This window comes from Leptosomus discolor, chromosome 2 (assembly GCF_034619465.1).
Source record: "Leptosomus discolor isolate bLepDis1 chromosome 2, bLepDis1.hap2, whole genome shotgun sequence".
NCBI lineage: Eukaryota > Metazoa > Chordata > Aves > Leptosomiformes > Leptosomidae > Leptosomus > Leptosomus discolor.
Genome location: NC_141392.1, coordinates 109,351,916 through 109,371,445, shown reverse-complemented (window position 1 = coordinate 109,371,445; position 19,530 = coordinate 109,351,916).

The following is a 19,530-nucleotide window of genomic DNA, read 5'->3' as shown; positions in this document are numbered from 1 at the left end:
ATTGGCATAGAGAATGGAAACAAAATCAAAATGAAAGCTTTTGTACATATCCTATTATTTCATATATTTAGCTGTAAGACTTTAGAAATGAAATAGCCCAAAGAAAATATCTTAGTAGAGTATTTCATATGGTTTAACAGCAACAGAAAGGATCTGAATGATTCAAAAAGCTTATATAACTGTTTTGTTTTATTCATTTACATAAATCACATTTACCGTAGGTGTTTTATTCAAAATAAAGTTTTGGAAAAATAAATTGAACAGATGAACCTAGGCAAACCTGGTGATTTTTTCATGAGTAGTGTTTGATGATAAAAGCATAAAAGCATAATGTGGTATCATTTCACCAAGGCACAATATGGATCATCCATATGGAGCAGAAGTTGATAATACTGCAAAGAAGCAAAAATAAACAGAACAGATGTACTTGTAAAATCAAGTCTGCACCCACCCTGAGTACCTGTTTCTTTGTGCAGAAACTTCTACAAGTTTTGTTGGATGGCTCTGTCCCACAGTGTACGTAGAACAGGAAATAGATCATATCTGCTTCACTGAGCACTCAGCTTTGTTGTCTGCCTATCGTGGAGTACAGAGCACCCACAGGCCCAGTGCAGCTATCTGCTCACTCCTCATGGTGCTGAGCAAGATGGCAAGGGAATTAATTTAATTTTCTATCATTCCTCTGCAGCCATCATGTAAAGGGACAACTTGTGTGAGATTCAAACTACCTCAGGTCTCAGGTACTTTGTTTGAGTAGAAATACATCTGTCATAATGCAGTGCATGGTGTGGAGCCATGTGGAGCCTCCTTGGGTACGAGAAGCTCTGCTGCTTAGATTCACTTGGTCTGACTCTTTGAAAATACTGTAAGTTTTCAAAGCTTTGTTTTTCATATCCTGGAGAAAATGAAACAATTTTCCTTCACTTGTGAAATGTTCACCTGTTTTTTCTTCTCAGCAAAGAAAACAAGACATCAATCACTTGTACAACGTAACTCAGCCCTCACGCCACAATGTGTCTCCCATGCACCTAAGCAGGTGGAGCAGCTCTGCTGAGGTCTCCATGTGCTGATTATGGATAACAAAAACAGCTCAGCAAGACTCAGTTTTGGCCTGGTTGGGGCTTGTCAGGACTTGGTATTGGCCTTGTGTTTGTGGAGGTCCAATTGCAAATGCCTTCTAGCTGACATTGAGGTTTATTCCTCCACTACTGATCAGCTGCCCACTCAATGACTGTTTATTCTTCTATATCTTCTGCTTAATAAAGGCTTGAAAATGTCCTCTCCCCCTTCTTTCTTACAGGTCCCATATTGCTGCTCCTTTTACTGCTGATGTATTTGTAAGCATGCTGTGCCATTAAAGCATACACCACAGTACCTGAAGTGACTGCAAGCTCTGCTGTATGTTTATAAATGCAACAGAAAGTACTTAAAATTATATGAAAAGATCTCAGTTGTTGTTTTCTTCTTTTTTAAAGCCCATCTTCCTTATTCCATCAGTAAAACAAGACAGATGTGAATCAGCATGAGAATGAGCACTTATGAACCAGAATTTTAAAAAGCGGGCACACAGGAATAGGTTCTTCATGCCATAGCAGGGCAAGTCATGTGGTCAACATCTGGAAGATATCATACATGGACTCTGATTTAATAAAGTAGTCACCCATCTGCTGCTTTCTCAGAGTGAGGAGAATAAATAGCATGCCACATCCCACACACTCCAGCTGTCCCCAGCATCCAGTGCTCTGAAGTTCTGCTAAAAATAAAAAAGAAACTTTACTGTATTTCAACAAAGATTGCTAGTTAAAAAAGAAAGGGAAACAATGAGCAGTAGAGAGAGCTGTTTAAGAGTACCTGTAAGCATTTCAACGTGAAAAAGAAAGTTGTCCTTTGTTTGAAGATTACCTTCTTTTTAAGCACTGTCATGTATCTTGCCAACACTTACATCATGTGCCAGAAAGCCTGTCTTTTTCAGGAAGTATTTTAGTTATTTCTCCTATATTCTGGTGCTGGTGTGTTGATATGCAGTGTTATAACTATAAATGGACCACTGAGTCCACAATCAGTTGATTGCAGCTCAGTAGTAAAGACTTTGCAGCTTTACACACTACAAGTCTCCTAGCATGAATCAGTTAAAGAGTACCCCTAACTCTGTTGTGGTAATGTGAGCAAATTATTACAGAACCTCAGGGACTGACCTGGACAGAAGAAAGGTCTAAGGCAGGTTTCCACGAGGGAAAATTACTAATGTAAGAATCCAGACAGCGGAGGTTAATAAAAAGATTAAGCATAGTGGAGAAATAATAATTCTCCACTCAACTCCTTTTCACTCAGCCTTAAGATCCTTGGTAAGAGAACTTTAGAGTAGAGCAGAAAATACTCTGGAGCAAGCCAGAAGATTAAACTAGGGATATATTTTTATGAGATCTAGTTCTAAACCATAGAGGTCAATGGCTCAACGTCCAGATGGAAAACGGTGACAAAGTGGTGTCCCTCAGGGTCCGTACTGGGACCAGCGTTGTTTCATATCTTCATTAATGATACTGACAGTGGCATTGAGTGCACCCTCAGCAAGTTTGCTGATGACACCAAGCTGGGTGGTGCAGTCGATATGCCAGAGGGAAGGGATGCCACCCAGAGGGACCTGGACAGGCTGGAGAGGTGGGCCCAGGTGAACCTCATGAGGTTCAACAAGACCAAGTGCAGGGTCCTGCACCTGGGCCAGGGCAACTGCTGGTATCAATACAGGCTGGGAGAGACATAGAATGATAGAACAGTTTCGGTTGCAAGAGACCTTCAAGATCATCGAGTCCAAAATTTGTCCTAGCTCTATCAACACCATAACCATGTCCCTAAGTACAATACCTACCATCTCTTAAACACGTTAGAGAGCAGCCCTGTGGAAAAAGACTTGGGAGTACTAGTGGATGAAAATCTGGACATGAGCCACTAGTGTGCAATTGCAGCACAGAAAGCCAATCGCATCCTGGGCTGCATCAAAAGAAGTGTGGCCAGCAGGTCGAGAGAGGTGATTCTGCCCCTCCACTCTGCCCTGGTGAGACCTCACCTGCAGTACTGCATCCAGCTCTGGAGCCCTCAATACAAGAAGGACATGGACCTGTTGGAGCGTGTCCAGAGGAGGGCCACGAAGATGATCTGAGGGCTGGAGCACCTCTCCTATGAAGACAGGCTGAGAGAGTTGGGGTTGTTCAGCCTGGAGAAAAGAAGGCTCCAGGGAGACCTTATAATGCCCTTCCAATACCTGAAAGGGACCTATAAGAAGGCTGGGGAAGAACTGTTCGCAAGGGTTTGTAGCGATAGGAAGAGGGGTTACGGTTTTAAGCTAGAAAAGTGTATATTCAGGTTGGACATTAGGAAAAAGTTCTTTAATATGAGGGTGGTGGATCACCGGAACTGGTTGCCCAGAGAGGTAGTGGAAGTCCCATCCCTGGAGACATTCAAGGTCAGGGGCTTAATGAGGCTCTGAGCAACCTAACCTTGTCAGAGATGTCCCTGCTTATTGTAGGGGGTTTGGACTAAATGCCCTTTAGAGGTCCCTTCCAACACAATACATTCTATGATTCTATGATTCTATGATTCTATGATTCTATGACTAATTCATTGCAGGCAACCAATGAAATGATAACAAATGTATTTTTAAAACACACTTTGGATCTGCATTGCTTTCAGAGCAAATACCATAAAATTGACGTTACTGTCTTCCTAGTGCAATACAGGTCTTGGTAAGTGCAGCAGGATCTCCTGCTTTTCAAGATATATCCACTCTGCAGTCAGGCATGTGGCTGTAGCCCACAGAAACATATACGTAGTTACTTCAGTTTACTTAGCTCAGAAACTAGAAACCTAAAAACCAGCACAGGTTCAGCCCCTGAGACGACATCCCTGGTTTCAGATAACCTTGTGCTGCCAGGGCTGAAGATTGTTCTGTTGTGCTTTCAGTGTTACTGGTGTCAGGGACAGTTTGAATGAAATACACATTATTTATATTTTCTAATTATAGTGTAGATGTAGCCAGAATAATTTCCTTATTTTCTCCTATATTGAAATGTGCTTGTAAATATGAATATGAAACCTTGTTTCTACACCTTTCTGGGTTTTTCAATTTGAACACAGGGAAGGCAAACTAGTGCCAACCTACAGTAATACACTACTGTACCAGTTTAGGCCTGTAAAGAACCTGATTATGGTTGCATGATGCTGTCTGGAGCTAGTGAGCCCCAGTGATAACCCACTAAATACATCTTTACTGCCTCCGGACCCACACTCACACAAGCAGACACAGTGCGGGATCTTCTGAACTGCAGTCTCCAGCAATACAAGGGTGAGTTCATGCACAGACAGTTGTCATGCCTCTCTACACAGCTTCATCGAAGACTGAACCTGGATAAAAAGAGGAACAATTCACTAGTGGCTGGATCTGGATAAAAACAAATGGAGAATTTAAGATACAGTAAAAGTGAGTATTTGAATCAAGACACTAAAAATTCAGTAGGAACAGCTCTGCTCATATATTATTGACTAGTTCTTTCTCGCCTTCATGCACTTACTTATTCTCTTGTTTCCCTTCTAACTGTGCAAAAACTTTGGGGCTACATGGAGAGGGAAGATTAAGAGTGTTACATGATGCAGGAAGAGGAAGGTGTACCACCTTGCGTTCATCATGGGGATGCCTAAACCATATCACTGCTCCAGGGGCCTGGTACATAAATTTCTTCAGCAAGTCCTCCTATAACTATCCACCTATATATTTTTATGTTTTATCCAGCAAAACGTGTATTTTACATTACATCGTCACCAGCTCAGAATAAATTTTCCAGGGAGTAAAGTGTGTAACATGGTTTGGCATCTTCTAACTGCATGCCTCATCTGCCCAGCTGCTCTAAAAAGCCTTCTGAGGGATGCTAAGGGCTGTCATTAAGACACCCCACTGTGTAACTTCATTGCAGTCTCCATTGCATTCAGAATGTGAAGAACAGAGACATGATGGCCTTTCATTTCCTAGATACATGCTTTAGCTTCTAGCCTATTGCACAAAGAATAGGTAGTGCCTACAACGACTGATATCACATGAATCACTGATCACAGTCCTGTACACCTATTCCTTTTGCAGCTTTCCTAGGAATGTAGCTCAGATTCCCAGTTGACTTTATCTACATCCTTATGAAGCACTGTTGGGATATTAGTGCTTTATTTCGTAGAAGAGGTGCTTTGGACGAATGTAAGCAATTAAACTTAAGTGCACCAGGAACACTCAAGCTGAAGATAAGGGTGCCTAATAAATTCAGCATAAACCCAAAAAGTAGGTGTCCTGGAATGCTACATGGAACTAAACTGAGAATGTAAATCAGATTCTAACAATCTGTACCCTGGCTCACACTCTAGAGTTACGTTGATGATGTAATGGAAAATAGGATGGCATTATCCAAGACAACATGTAATTCCAGGAAAGTATTTTTCTCTAGTGGAAGAAAAACAACTAAACTTCTAACAGATGTTTAGAGGATTCTCAGCCTTGTACAAACAAGTTATTATTGGCATTATCTAAATGTACTCATATGCCATACTTGAAGTGTGAACACCCTTGCTAGAATTAACAATGCATTATAAACATGAGGGTAATTAAGGGGCTCAGCCTAAGTCTTACCCAACTTTGAGTCTTTCTTACCAGGTCATTTATCACTAGCTCCAGTTCTACTTAACATCAAACATATAAAAAGTACCATCTGAACTTTGTACATTCCCTGTCTTCAAGGATTTCTTCTTGCAGCAAAGAAATTTGCCATCTGTTGAACCTCCATACACACAAAATTATAATTAAATTGCCCCTAGTCCCTTGCATTCTGTTTGTCAGAATGTTCTCTGAGTCATGGAGTGTGTTATAAAGTTGGATTTTATAAAAACAATTGGTTTCTTTGGTTTCTACATTTTGATAAAGAAGTAGCTCAATGAACAGCATTCTAGCCTGTTTTTAAGTTTACGAGAAGTAAATGTTACACTGGCATAAAATTAATTTGTAGTTATTCCATTAATTCAGCTTCTAAAAGTCTTATTACTAATTCTCCCTTTTGAGCCTTAGCCCTGCACAAACTTCATGTAAAGATCCCTAGAAGGGCATTGCACACCTGAAAGCAGGAAATAGTTGGAAGTAAGTTTCTGACTTGAAGAAACCTGAAACTTCTCCATGAATTATCAATACAAAATTTTTTGTGGCCCTGAAATGTAAAATAGATTATATAATGATAACTGATGGAGAGACTTCAGTCCTGGCTATGAAAGCTGAATGAAAAATTCATAGTGATTTATTCAATTACATGACTTTCTTTTTCTGCTGAGAGAGTACAAATGAGTAGAAATGTATATTGATTTCCCATTGTCTTTTTTACTTTGGAGACTGATTGTGATCAGCGTGAGATAAGTATTTTTTACTTAATGTTTGAAATCTGACTCATGCTGGCTTTATCAGAAAAGTCATATAGCATTTTTTCTCTCCCTCTCCCTGAATGAATGCTGCTCTTATAACCTAGAGGGCAGCATAACAAAACCATTTTCCTCTCTTTCAGGCAAATAAATGTAACAGCTAAGATATTATAGATTAATTCTATGCCTTTTCCTTTTTGCATCACTGCCCTTTTTGATGTGAGTGCGAGATGCTTATTGTTCTGAGCTGCACTACAGTCCTGCATCGTTAGGTAGGTCTGGGGAGAGGAGTCAGGGAAAAGAGTGTTCACTCCAGTCACTTTTCTCACATTAGCTCAAAGCAGTTGGATGTGTCTGTGTAGTCTTTGCTGTAACAGTGTGATCAGACCTTGCTTAATTGCTTCTATGTCAACAGCTTTGATAAGGAGGTTTGAAAATCTCATTCCTCTGATTTGGTCAAGTACTGCCTTCTATAAAATAGACTAACTGCCTTAATGGATCACTGCAACACACCAAAGAGAAGTAGTTTCAGCAGCAGCAGATGGAGACATTTTCCTGCCAAGCAGACTTCTGTGCCCCAGGTTATGCAAGGGACTGTCCCTAACATCAACATCAGTAGTTTCCTTATTACAACCCTGCAGCTACTCTTAGATGAAAGCCAGCCCCACAAAAAATCCCACAACCCAACAGTTAATTTTCTGACTTTGGTTGTGACAAGAGTGTGTCCACAGTACACGTCATCAGTAAGCTACAATTGCCACTGAGTGCACGAACTGGCGCGGTCCTTGCTGTGCACAGAATGTGGTCTTTGCCAAGGTCATGTTCCTGCTCCTGCACTAAGAAAAGCTTTTCATCCTAATTCCATTTCCAGACCCAGATCCCATTCCTGGGGCTGACTTTCTCTGCAATGTGTGTCATTACAAGAAGGTGTCACTTATTTCCCATGGGGGTAGCTTCTGCTAAATGCAATCAGCCCAGTCATCCTGGGCCTTGTGTTCCACATCCTGCACTGAACAGACCCTCAGTTTGACCACCTCATTCTGCTTTGTCCAAATAACATCCTTCAATGTCTCAATGAAAATAACTTACCCATGGTACATTGGAAGGCTGTTGAGATGTGTAGTTTATATTGTGTAACCACTAACATCTATTAGTAAGTGCACAGGATTTTCTAGGGACTCTGCAGCATAGATTTAGCTGCCTAAAGGCCTTCAGATTCTGTGAAGAACAGATTCTCAAACTCTTTCTCTGTTCTTCAGAAATGGGGAGACCTCACAGAACTGTACACCTGTAGCTGGAATAATTTCCGCTATTACAAGGCAGACTAAAGAATTGCAGAATATGGTATTCACATGACTTTGCCTACTGTTTTAAGAAATACAAAATCAAAAGCTGCCCATGCTCTGTTTTTCTCACTACCATTAACACACCTACCACATTGTTACTGGTTTAGTTGAGAGGAATTAGCAATACACTTCAGGCACATTCTGAAAACAAACCAAAAAATGGCCTTCACATGCACTGAATAAATATCTTTTGCATGAATATCCTATACTTCAGTTGCCTCAATACAGTAGAGGTTTATTGACTTACTGCAAGCTACATTTGAATGATTGCTTCGTATATTATGATATGCAACATTACATCCTGTTTCTTTTCTATTTCTATAGCCCAAAGACTTATTGGAATCGGTGTGTCTCAGACTCATAAAAAATACATGACTTTAAAAAAAGATTATCATACAAAAATCTACCAACCTTGAGAAACTGCAGAGGTGGGGGATTTTTGTGCTGGAATTCATTTTAGTTTCCTAACATTATTCCTATATTTTTTCAGTTTGAAAGTACAATCTGGCAATTTATAATAGAGAGACATGAAACAGCTTTCCAGCAAGGAATTAAAAAAAATTAAAAACTCTCAGAAATCTGGATGTCTGATTGCAAGTGAGAGTAATATACTTCAGAGCTGGTGGAGAAAGAATTCAAATAATAATCTCTGGTATATAAGGACTCTGCTACTTAGTCAATAAAAGATGGGTAATCTTCTCCTCAGAGCTTTGCAATATGAACAAAACATAACCCAAGTAAAATGTTTTACATGATGCTATTGTATATGACTATTGAGCGAGCCAGAGGCAAATGAGAAGCAGTACTCCAAAAGGGAAATATTGTCACTAGGAGAGAACTGTCGGACTATCGAGATGGCTCTCTTTTCTCAGCAGCTGAGCAGTAGGGTACTGATGAATTGGAGGGCAGTGGAAGGGCTTAGATCAGAGCAGTAATCAGAGTAAGTAATAAGGCAAAATACTGCTGCATTACAATGTATGTTCCCTCATCCCCAAGCATTCATGTCTGACATTTTAACAGAATTTTACAGCCGTGGAAAAAAACCCTGTACTTCTTTTATATAGGTGCTCATATTTGGTGCTGGTGTTTGATTTATAAACTAATAATAACCTGAACTAGCACTTGAGAATCAGCATTCCAAAATACAGTCTCTGCACTAAACTAAAATTTTTCAGGTTTTTTTCTTTTTTTTTTTTTTTCCCTCAGCACACAGAAGCTCAGAACAATACAAAGGTCTCATTTTGTGAGGGACTATACTGCTCTGGAAGAAAGTAATCTCTAAGGCTCATGCTCTTTATCAAAAGCCTTACTTACAATGTTCTGAACTAGTTCTAGTGATGTATCAAAGATGAGGCCATATGATTAGGTGTTTGCAGAGGAGGATGAAGCTGTCATACTAAGAAATGGATCGTTGTCTAATTTCTTGCATTTAAGCTTTTTCAAGAGCTGCTACAAGGTTTTGAAGAAAGTGTGAAATGTTTATAATCTTGTATTACTCTTAAGTAATAGTCACATCAAGGCAAAGTTGAGGTGTGGCAATGGCTCACCATGCCTCCAGTGGCCTTTGTTCCCTGTTTATGATACTGACCCATTCCATTGGGTCAGGATCTTATGAAAATCACTCTCTAAACTGAGATGAAACCAAATTAACAGTTGGTTTAAAGAGTGTATAGAATAGGCCTTTTTCTGAACCCATGTGGTTGAACGGAAGTGGGTTCAGCAGCACACACAGTAAACTACAACAGGACCTTACAAGCCAATATAGCTATGGCCAAAAGACAATGTGTGGCCATATCCCACAATGCCAATCCTCTGGAACAGGCACAATTTTGAACTGCATCCTGTTGAATCTGGGCTACTGTGCAGTAAAGTCGCCTACTCAGAGAACAAACATGAAGAACTGTAACTTTGGGCTTGTAATGTACTAATATACTAGGGTCACAGGTGGCTTCCAGTCTTCCGTTATTAGGATTACATCGTGTCTGAAGTTATCTATTCCAAAGACAAGAGACCAGAACACAGACTGGAGATGTAGGAGATGCCTCTGTTAATTCTTTGTTACCCATCCACCAAAATGAGGAATTTTAATTTAGACCCCCCTGAAACTGAAGCAGGAAGATAAGTGCCTAGATGCTTAGACATGGACAGTAACAGAGGTCTAGGGGCCTTTATTGGTTTTGTAATATCAAAAGTCTCTTAGCTTTGGGGCATGTAGGGAATTTGGCAAAACTTCTGTGAGTGACTCTTTTTGACTGAGGAGCAACATGCAAAAAGCCACGTAAGTCCATTAGAGACCTCACTCACACTGATCAAAATGTCATTATTTTAACAACATTTTCAATACAACTAAGAAATTTAATGAAAATCAATGAGTCATTTCTCATTAAATATATATTAAAGAGCCCTCAAAGATGTTTAGTAATAGGTGATTCAGAAGTAGACCTATATATTACCCAAAGCCCAATACTCCCCAAACCAGAATTAAACAATGCTTAAGACCCTCAAAAATCTTAGAAAAAGGATAAGCATTCTTAATACGGAAGAAGTTTTTTTTCCATAAAATTGCTCACATGTATCCAGTTACTTGTATAGATCAAGCAAAGTAGAAGAGCAAGCAAAATATTCAACCAGCTATCTGCACAAATTTGGTATCTGTCAAGAAGACATCATTTCCTTGCCAAATAAGCTGAACTCGCAGTCTAACTATTCCTCTCAGGGCTGGTATATAATAAAGTACAAACTCAATTGGGAATTGGTTTTGCTGCTGGAATTCAAACTAGAACAAGCAGACGCTACGGTGAGATAAGAAATACTCCTGCTATGCTCCACAGCAGCATTGTATGTCTGCGGCATGCAATGTGTGAAATAGTCTTTGGTCTTCCAAGCATAGGCAGTGTGCCAACAAAGCTCTTGCATGTATCTTTGTGTCTTTGCTGTCTAAAGACTGTGGCTATACGCCTCATTGAAGAAAGGATCCATGAGAGTATGGAACTGATTATGGGGACGCTACAGGTAAGGAGCAGATGGGAAAGGGTGTTGCAGCCATTCAATCTGCATATTCCTTAAAATGGAGTGGGCACACAAATGGAGTGGAAATTTCAACATACAATGTGTCTTGGCAAACCTCTGAACCTGGGATGTGTTCATGTCCATATTTAGCTATTTTACTGCAATGCATTGGGAAGCTCAAAGTTTATTTTTTGTTCATACAGCACCAACAACTGTAAAGCAAGATAACTCACTTTTCCAGCTCAATAAAGCAAATGTTATAGGACCTGTGGCAGCAAACATAAGCCCTAATGACTGCTGCATCAAAAAATAAACTGTTTTTGCTTTTCTTTATGTTCCTGAATTTTAATAAAAAATTAAAACACTTTAATTTTCTATCTATTTATGTTAATCGTGTTTTCTATTACTCTAACATCCAAACCTTTGCAATATTTTAAGGGGGTGAGGAAGATTTACAGGCAGAGAATTCAATTGCAGGTTGTTTCAGAGCTAGACCTAACAGTAAGTAACAGTGACTTAGAGCAGACTTATCTGAAGAAATCAGACTTGTTTGTACTAAACAGTGTCTGGACTAACCACATAAGTGCAGCTATACTGCTTCTGTAACAAACCCCACTTTCTAAAAAACTTGTTGTGGTGTCTGTATCTTGGAACCAGTACCCCTGAAGGGCATTGGGGGAACCTATGTATACCAATAGCATAATTCATGTACTAGCCCCCCCGTTATAAGCAAAAATCTATTTTTTACCTACACTGCAATTTGCATAATTTGTGTAGTCATTTATACGCTGCTTATTACTCCTTGGCTTCTACTAAAAGAAAAAAAAAAAAAGAATTGACAGGAGGAGTTAAGTATGTAAAGGAATGTGGGAACATAACTGTATTAAACAGAAATATACTTGAAGCAATACCTTGCCACTGAAACAGTAGACTTCAAACACTGACGTGTTGGTATCAAAAGTCAAGATCTTCAGAAAAGTGTTTTCTAAAATACAAAATGTACTAGGTAATATTCCATTTCAAATATAAACAGCTATTTTTTTGTTCTCTTTATAATGCAATCTTACCACTCTGTAATTCTAATCTAATCATGGATTTGTTAATATTTACTCCTTTATTTTAAAAATAATTATTTCTGCAAAATATATGGAACAGATAATGAGTCAAGTTCTTACTAAGAGGCACAGAGGAGTTTAAGTCAGGTGTGGAATGAGTTAAGTGATAGAGAAGGCAAAGAATAGATAGTAGTTTTAAAGGGATAATCAGCCAAGTCTGAGAAGAACAAAGAGATAGGGAAAATACTAAATGCGAAATGGAAGAAAAATAATTGAATGAGCAAGAAAGCTGTTAGTGAAATCTTAAAAAAAGAAAAAGTGGAAGTTTAGAGACTTACAGAGAGGATTTGGGAGGCCTAATTTTTATGCTCAGTCTGAAGTAACTTAAAATTGTAACTCCTTTTAAGGAAAAAAATTGAGGACTAATGTTAAAATTTAGGTGTTTTCAGAACCACTCAGGAAAACATCCTTATAAAACAAAAGAACCAGATTTGTTATGTAGTGTGAATATCTTCAACCGAGAAGTGATCTAAAGGGAATACTGGAAAAAAAAAAATCCAAAAGAATCTCTTAAGACATATAGTTAATGTGAAACAATATTGAAATGTAAGGAGAGGACGATGTTAGATTACAGATTATATAGAAGATAGTAGAGAATATTGCTCCTAAAGTTCAGCTTTGTTATGTATCTGAGAAGGTAGCATGTCAGAGTCATTGAAAAGTGGGGTGAAAAAATTCCTTGAATGAATCAAATCCATCTGATTAATGTACCTAAATTGTGACTAAGCCTTATGTGTCTTAAGCGCTTCCTAAAGCATTTGCCTAATTTATCGAATGAAAGAGTTGCTCCCTTTTAAAGACCTTCAGTGATAGAACCTAGATGACCAAGTTTAAGCACCTAAATTAAACATTAAGTTTTCCTTCTGGAAGCTTTAGATTTACCAACCTCTTTCTATTGACTGGGTAAGAAACTTGGCCAAATATTTAAGAAAAAATGCTTTGTGAGGCATTTGAAACTTATGTAGAAATTAGGGTGGAATTTCATTTTAGATTCAGAATACTGTAAACAGTGTACAAAATTCTGATATTAGGCTTCTTAAACCCACTTACATGCATGGCTGATGTAAAATTACATCAAAGGAAAAATGTTTGACCATAAACAAGTGATGGAAATGAGAGATAAAATACAATCCAAAAAAGGAGCAGTATGTACCAGAGAGGTTTTTAGTAGTAGAAGATTTTTTTGCTAAGCAAATGTTGGTTGAGGAGTCAACATGCAGTCTGAAAGTGAGTAGATTGCAAAACAAGTAAACAGCAAATAAGATGGCTAGGTATTGGCACCCTGGCCAAGTAGCTGGTAATTTTTTTTTTTCAGGAGATACCAACATGTAGTATTCTGCAACGTGTGTTAAAAGGTATATGCACTCATGAAGCTGATTTTATCAAAGAAGTTGGACTGTCAAGGTATGTTAGTTCCCCAGTGAATTCACCTTGCGAAGCTTCCAAGCAGAATTTTTAATGGGACCAACAGAAGGAAGTGAATTTATTTTTGTCAATCCGTTCTTCTCATGTGATCTTAAAATTTCCCTAGTGGAACAACAAGAAAAAAAATCATCATATTTCCTAAAATGCTTTAAGCTATCAATAAACCATCAGAACATGAGTAGGCTGCTGATTACATAATCAAACTTGTAATGTACGCATCAAATGTATTTTAAAAAGTTCTATTAACTGGCAATTTATAAGCAATTTTCTTCAGACAAGGAAAATAAAGATTTATGTTAGGAACCCACTTAAGTTTCTCCTCTATACTGTGTAGTAATACAGTAGTCAGCTTTAGCAAATTAAAAAATTATAGTGTTTTAAAAATGCCAGTATTTTCAGTAGATATTACACCAAAAGTATAGCTGTAGAGTGGAAGTAATTTAGGATAAAATATATTCTGATAACTAGTGCATGGTGAAGCTAAGAAACAATGTTAAGACTTCTTTGTGATACATCACACAGTATCCATATGGCAATGCATAAGTTATATTAGTGGTTCCAAATAAGATTAAACTGATTATTACAGACATGTTAGATTTCTTTCTCCACATAATGTCCCAGCAGTTGTTTTCATGTTCTAAGAATACAATGGTATCACCAGCTGGATTAGGAGTTCTTGGCCTGCTGTTCCCACAAGAATAGACCTTATATTTTAAATTAGGCTATTTCAGGATTAGGATGCCCTAAAGCAATGAGATGGAGAACGAAGGGATGAAAATAAAACAAAAGTATAATTATAGACCATTAATAATAGAGATGACAGGGGGAAAGACCATCTTCTGATACATAAGAAGAGACTGGGTTAAGGTAGGCTAAGAGAAGTAGACAAGGTAGCTATACAAACTGGATTAAAGGAAGACTTTTTTGAGCAAGGGTCTTAAACAGAAGTCTGAGGAAGCTTTGAAAAATAGCAGAAGAGCTTTGTGGACTCTGCAGACTGCAGGTGATAGGATCATTCTGAGTCTATTTTGGTACAGAATTCCCATTGCCTTAGGAGTTTCACACACAGAACAGAATGGCTCTCTGTGCTCAAACATAGGCTTGCTCAATTTATTCTGTATGAAAAAGCATTTGCGTGAAGACCCTCAAAGTCTGTAATCTAAGAAAAAACAAATACCCTTTTACTGCAGCAGCTTAGAATTTTTTTTAAACGTACTTTGTGCAATCTAAGTTGAAAATTGTAAGATGAGGCAGATGCCATTTAGTTCGTTTCCCTTAAAAAAAAAACCTCTAAAAGTAAAATACATTGCTTAAGCAGCAGGCACCTTTCCTTTTCAAGCTGCTGCTTATGCCTCAAGCAGGATACTTATAGTCTGAGCATTTTTATTATAGTAAAAAAAAAATATTCCGGAACAATGCCAGAGACTCCAGCAGCTGTGAGTCAAAACTAAATATCACATGGGTGGGATTGCCATAGTAACCAACTCAAATGCATCAGATACATTAGAAAGGAGTCCACTCTTCAGTTTACCTTTCACTTGGTCACTTCCGCTTTAAGCTGTGTTCACTTCCTCTGACAAAACCTTAGTAAAGATAATCTGTCTGCTAACAGGCATTTAATATTCCATTGGTACTAATGGCATTGTACCAAGAAAAAAAAAAACCCAGAAGTGTCCAAAAAAAAGAAAAAGGCACAAAAAGTAACATGACATCCTTACTTCACATCAGAACCAGGGTAAGTTCTCTGCAGAAGGAAACTGATCACTTGTAAGAAAATAACGGCTGCCAATAGTCATACTGAAAAAAACAAACAGACCACCTTCAATAACAGGTCTTGGGAAAGCAACAGAACCACAGTAGATAACAAACACCACAGCTCTGATAACACCTTTCACATTCTCACAGGACAGTCCCATGCACATGTTGGCCCTTGGCACCAACTAGGCCAAGAGTTGTAGCCAACCTGGGACACCCCCCACACTCACTAATCAGGACCCCATTTTAGGCACTCCAGGGCAATCAGTCCCTGGCCCAGCAGCACCACAGCAGTCCCAGTCTCCAGCCCTGTCTTTGCCCCTGTCTTCTTTTGCTCCTGGCTGGAGTCCCTGTTTGGGCCCTGGCCCTGGTTCACCACTTGCCATATTGGGGACTCCTGATGGACCGGCCTGTTACCAGCTCCATGGGACTGTGCCCCATACATAAGGGCACAGCCAGTGCTAGGTGACCCTTGACTCTTACTGCCCAGCTCTGGGGAACTTGCTAGTCCATACTGCTCCAGACAGACTCTGCCACAGAGAGGGTCAACAACAGGCTGGATCACCATGCTCAGGAAGTAATTAGCACTAATTCAGTGTAAAAATGGAAGACATTCTGAATGCAGGGCTTTGTTCTAGGTTCAGTTTTTGTTCAATGTTTTCACTAATAATCTGGTTAATGGAATAAAACCCATGATGATTAGAAATTTACAGGTGCCACCTAGGTGGGAAGGACTACGTGTTTGTTGGAAAACATGAATTGAAAAGGGTCATGACTGCATTTAGAAAAAATGGGATACAATTCATTACAGACAAGTGAAAGGAGCTGTGCTTAAGTAAAAACTACCAAATGAAGAAAAGGATGAGGAACATCAGTCCCTTAGAAAAGAATCTATAGGCAAGAGGTGAAAGAGAGCTGCGCTGAACCACAAGCCAGATAAAACATTATTGTGAAGAATGTAATCATCACAAAGGAGTATACATGACAAGACATGTGAATGGACTCTTTCTGCTCCATCTGGCAGAGCAGAAGACCTGAGCTGGAGTCTGGTGTCCAGGTGTGGGTTCAGCATGGTGAGAAGTGGACAGTCTGAAGGAAAGAAATGCAAATGCCTAGAGGTTTAGAAAACACGATTTATGAGGAATGATCGAAAAAGCTGAAATTTCTTTCCCCTTAGAAGACTTAGGGAGGGCATGATAAAAACCTTCAAGTATGAGAGATTGTTGTAAAAGGGTGAGAAGATATGTTCTATGCCCATGGAATAAATTGTGACAAGAAAGAATGAAGTTGAAAATCTAAACTATGAAAATTGAAGAAAAAAGAGACTGTTGAATACTTTGTTTTCAGACTCTCCACCACTGAAGGTCTTTAGGAATACACTAGACAGCCATCTGTCAGCAATGATAACATGTATAGTTAATCTTGTCTTGAGGGATGGACTGTCTGTTGGAGACCCTTCCAGCAATTTTTTAATGTAGCTATTGCCAAATTCCAGCAGATCTTTAATCTGAATATTGGCAGCATAGTACATACTGCAATGTCTGTAGAAGAAAAAAACCACCATCTAGAAATACGATCTACCAAAGTTTCAGATTAAATGTGTAGGACTGTCTGCATTTAGCTCATGATGCTGCTACATTTTGTGAGGGGAAAAAAAAAAAAAAAAGAAGACAGTTTACAGTGGTAGCTTCTACTAAATTACCAGTGGAGAAATATAAATACAAGGATATTTGAAGGCTAAAGAGTGCCAGGTAAAGTGTTTGGTATTGCTAGAAAACCCCATGACAGAATTCATTTGGAGGTAAGTTTCAAGGACAACTTCAATGGTATATTGTGAAATCTAAAGAAAGGTTCATAGCTACTCTATAATGAGTGTAGCATCTCTGGAATGAAGTTTATTTTTTTGAACAGTAGAGAAGAATGAAAGATTCATGGAAGGAGCAATATTAGCAAAAAAGTTAAAAGTTAAACTTTAAAAGTGATAAAGCATATGACAGAGGGGAGTTCAGTGTCAATATTTAAGTTTTTGAAGAGACTGATCATTGAGAACTTTATTTCCTTTTCACCTCAACGGTAAGAAGGCAGATGTCTAGGGTTGGATTCCTGCTTCCACTCTTCTGGCCTCCAGATGAATGATTTATTAAATTCTGCAAAACAAAACAGAACTGGCACTGGTTTTGGCATATACCTGACTATTAACCTGTGCCCTGTTGTTGCTAAGCTCAAGGGAAGACCTTAACCTGAGAAGGGCAGTGTGAGTCCCATACCAATTTTACATTTTAGAGGATATTTCCAACCAAATTTGACAACATGCTGGTGGTTTTAGGGAGTAAAGCAATGTATCCCAGTTCTGTGAAAATGAAAATTTAAGTAAACCCTAGGAGATTTTAGTGCCATTCAGAAGGGACAAATGGACAAGTTACTCTTTAATGGGTATTGGACAATCCAGACAGATTTCTACATCAAAAGCCAGTTCACCTCCCTACTTGCAAACTTGTGCTGAAGGCAGTAGTTTGATCAGAAAGCATAGCTGCAATGGCAGTGTACAAATTGTGATGGTTCTGTATAAATAATTGTGGCAGAAACGTTAAAGGCAATCACATATATATGCGGCTCAATGCAGATAAAGCAATAACGTTTTAAAGGCAGGAACAGGAGACTGGACATCAGTTATACAGTGTGTCAAGAGTGAGACCAAATGACACAGTCTATAAGGTTCAGTCATAGAGAGTTGTGCAGAAAGGAACAGGGTGGGTTAAAAAAACCCAAAAGCGACAGCTCGTGTATGTTAAATCTCATTGGGATAAACAAGGCAGCACAGAGCCAACGGCAGGCATAAGAATGCTCTGGATACGTGCATCTAATCTGGACAGGTTGTGGTTCCAGATGGCCAAAAGACAAATCACATCCAGTTTGAACATTTTAAATGTTTAATTTTATTAAAAAAGTCCTAACGGAGCTTTCCTGAGCAGGAAATGGCATGATCACTGCTATGCAGTTCCAGGTGGGAAAAAAGTGCATTGTTGTCATTTTTTATTTTGAGCTAAGTCCTCCTGGTGTGGAGCAGCCGTGTACTCCCTAGGCATCCTGAAAGGTGGCACTCCAACAGGATGTCTGGAAACACGGCTGGTGTGTCCCAGAAGGGGCTGCTAAACCAGCTCTGCACAGACGGCTGGGAAAGTGCTCGTTCCCATGTTGGTCACCAGCATTCAGAGTGCCAGCTTGGAGGCCAGTCTGTCAGAATTTAAAACTGCCTTCACAAAAGGTATGAACTTTATACATGAGAGGAGTAGGCAGCCTGCAAGGGACCCAGCAGGGACACTTTCCAAAATGAACTTATGCATTTAAAAAAAAAAAAAAAAGGTGGTTTTATTACTAACATGGAAGTACAGTTTTAAAATGCAAAATATAAAAATATCTCCATTGAACAAAGCTTTCTAAAAAACAACTTACTTGTATTCACAGAGGGCACCAGTCAGAGAGTACTAGATATTTAAATTAGCACCGTGAAAACCATGCAGATTTTCTAAGTGGAAAAATTTATTGAGAAGAACTTACTTGGACTTTTTTTTCCCCTGTTCTATTCTATCCTACACACTCTGAATATGTTCTTCTTCCTGCTAATTAAAGACCACTATACTGCAACTCAGTAGCTGTCCGCAATTCACTGAGAAAGAGAATGAGCTATCCTATTCTACATAAAATCATCCATGAATCTGCACCCCATCACCCTTTATTTTTAGAAACAGGCTTGACAGCTCCTCTGCTGGGCCTTGCTGGCAGCATGTTAGATCTTGCACCTCTGTGCATTGCACCTTGGACATCACCAGCATGGAGGATGCAGAGCATGGGATATTTAAATGGAGAAGGGCAAACAAAAAGGTAAGAGCCCAGACTGTTAAACCTCACCAACTGCCACATCTGCCTGAGGAGATTTCTAGAATTGTCTTTAATTAGTGGTAACACTGCTATTGTCAGGAAGGGGAGAAGGATTTGGTATTTGAAACCCTTAACTCCAGATGTACTTTGCAGCTGGCAGGTAGAGCACAAAATGCCTTTTCAAAAGCCAATAGGTACTTGTGGAAGGGCTTTGTCTTCTCTCTACACAAAAGATGGCCACAAGATGCCATAGAAAATGACTCAGGGGAGTTTTAAGGCAACAAGGAATACAGGTATGCGAGGCTTCAGCTTTCTTTGCTTTGGTGTTTTTACCAGTCTCTAACTTGAGTGGAAGGAGATGTCAGGAGACTAAGAGGCCTGAGGAGGAACATTGTTCTCACATACCAGCACAGTACCTCTGCGTCTTCCTGGGACATAGCATTACAGACCTCTTTTTATCTAAGCTATTCAAAGTGGTAGTTTGTTAAATAAAGCCAAACTGCCCACACCACAAGTTAGACTACTGAGTGCCAACACTGAATAAATATAAACCTACAGTACTCCTT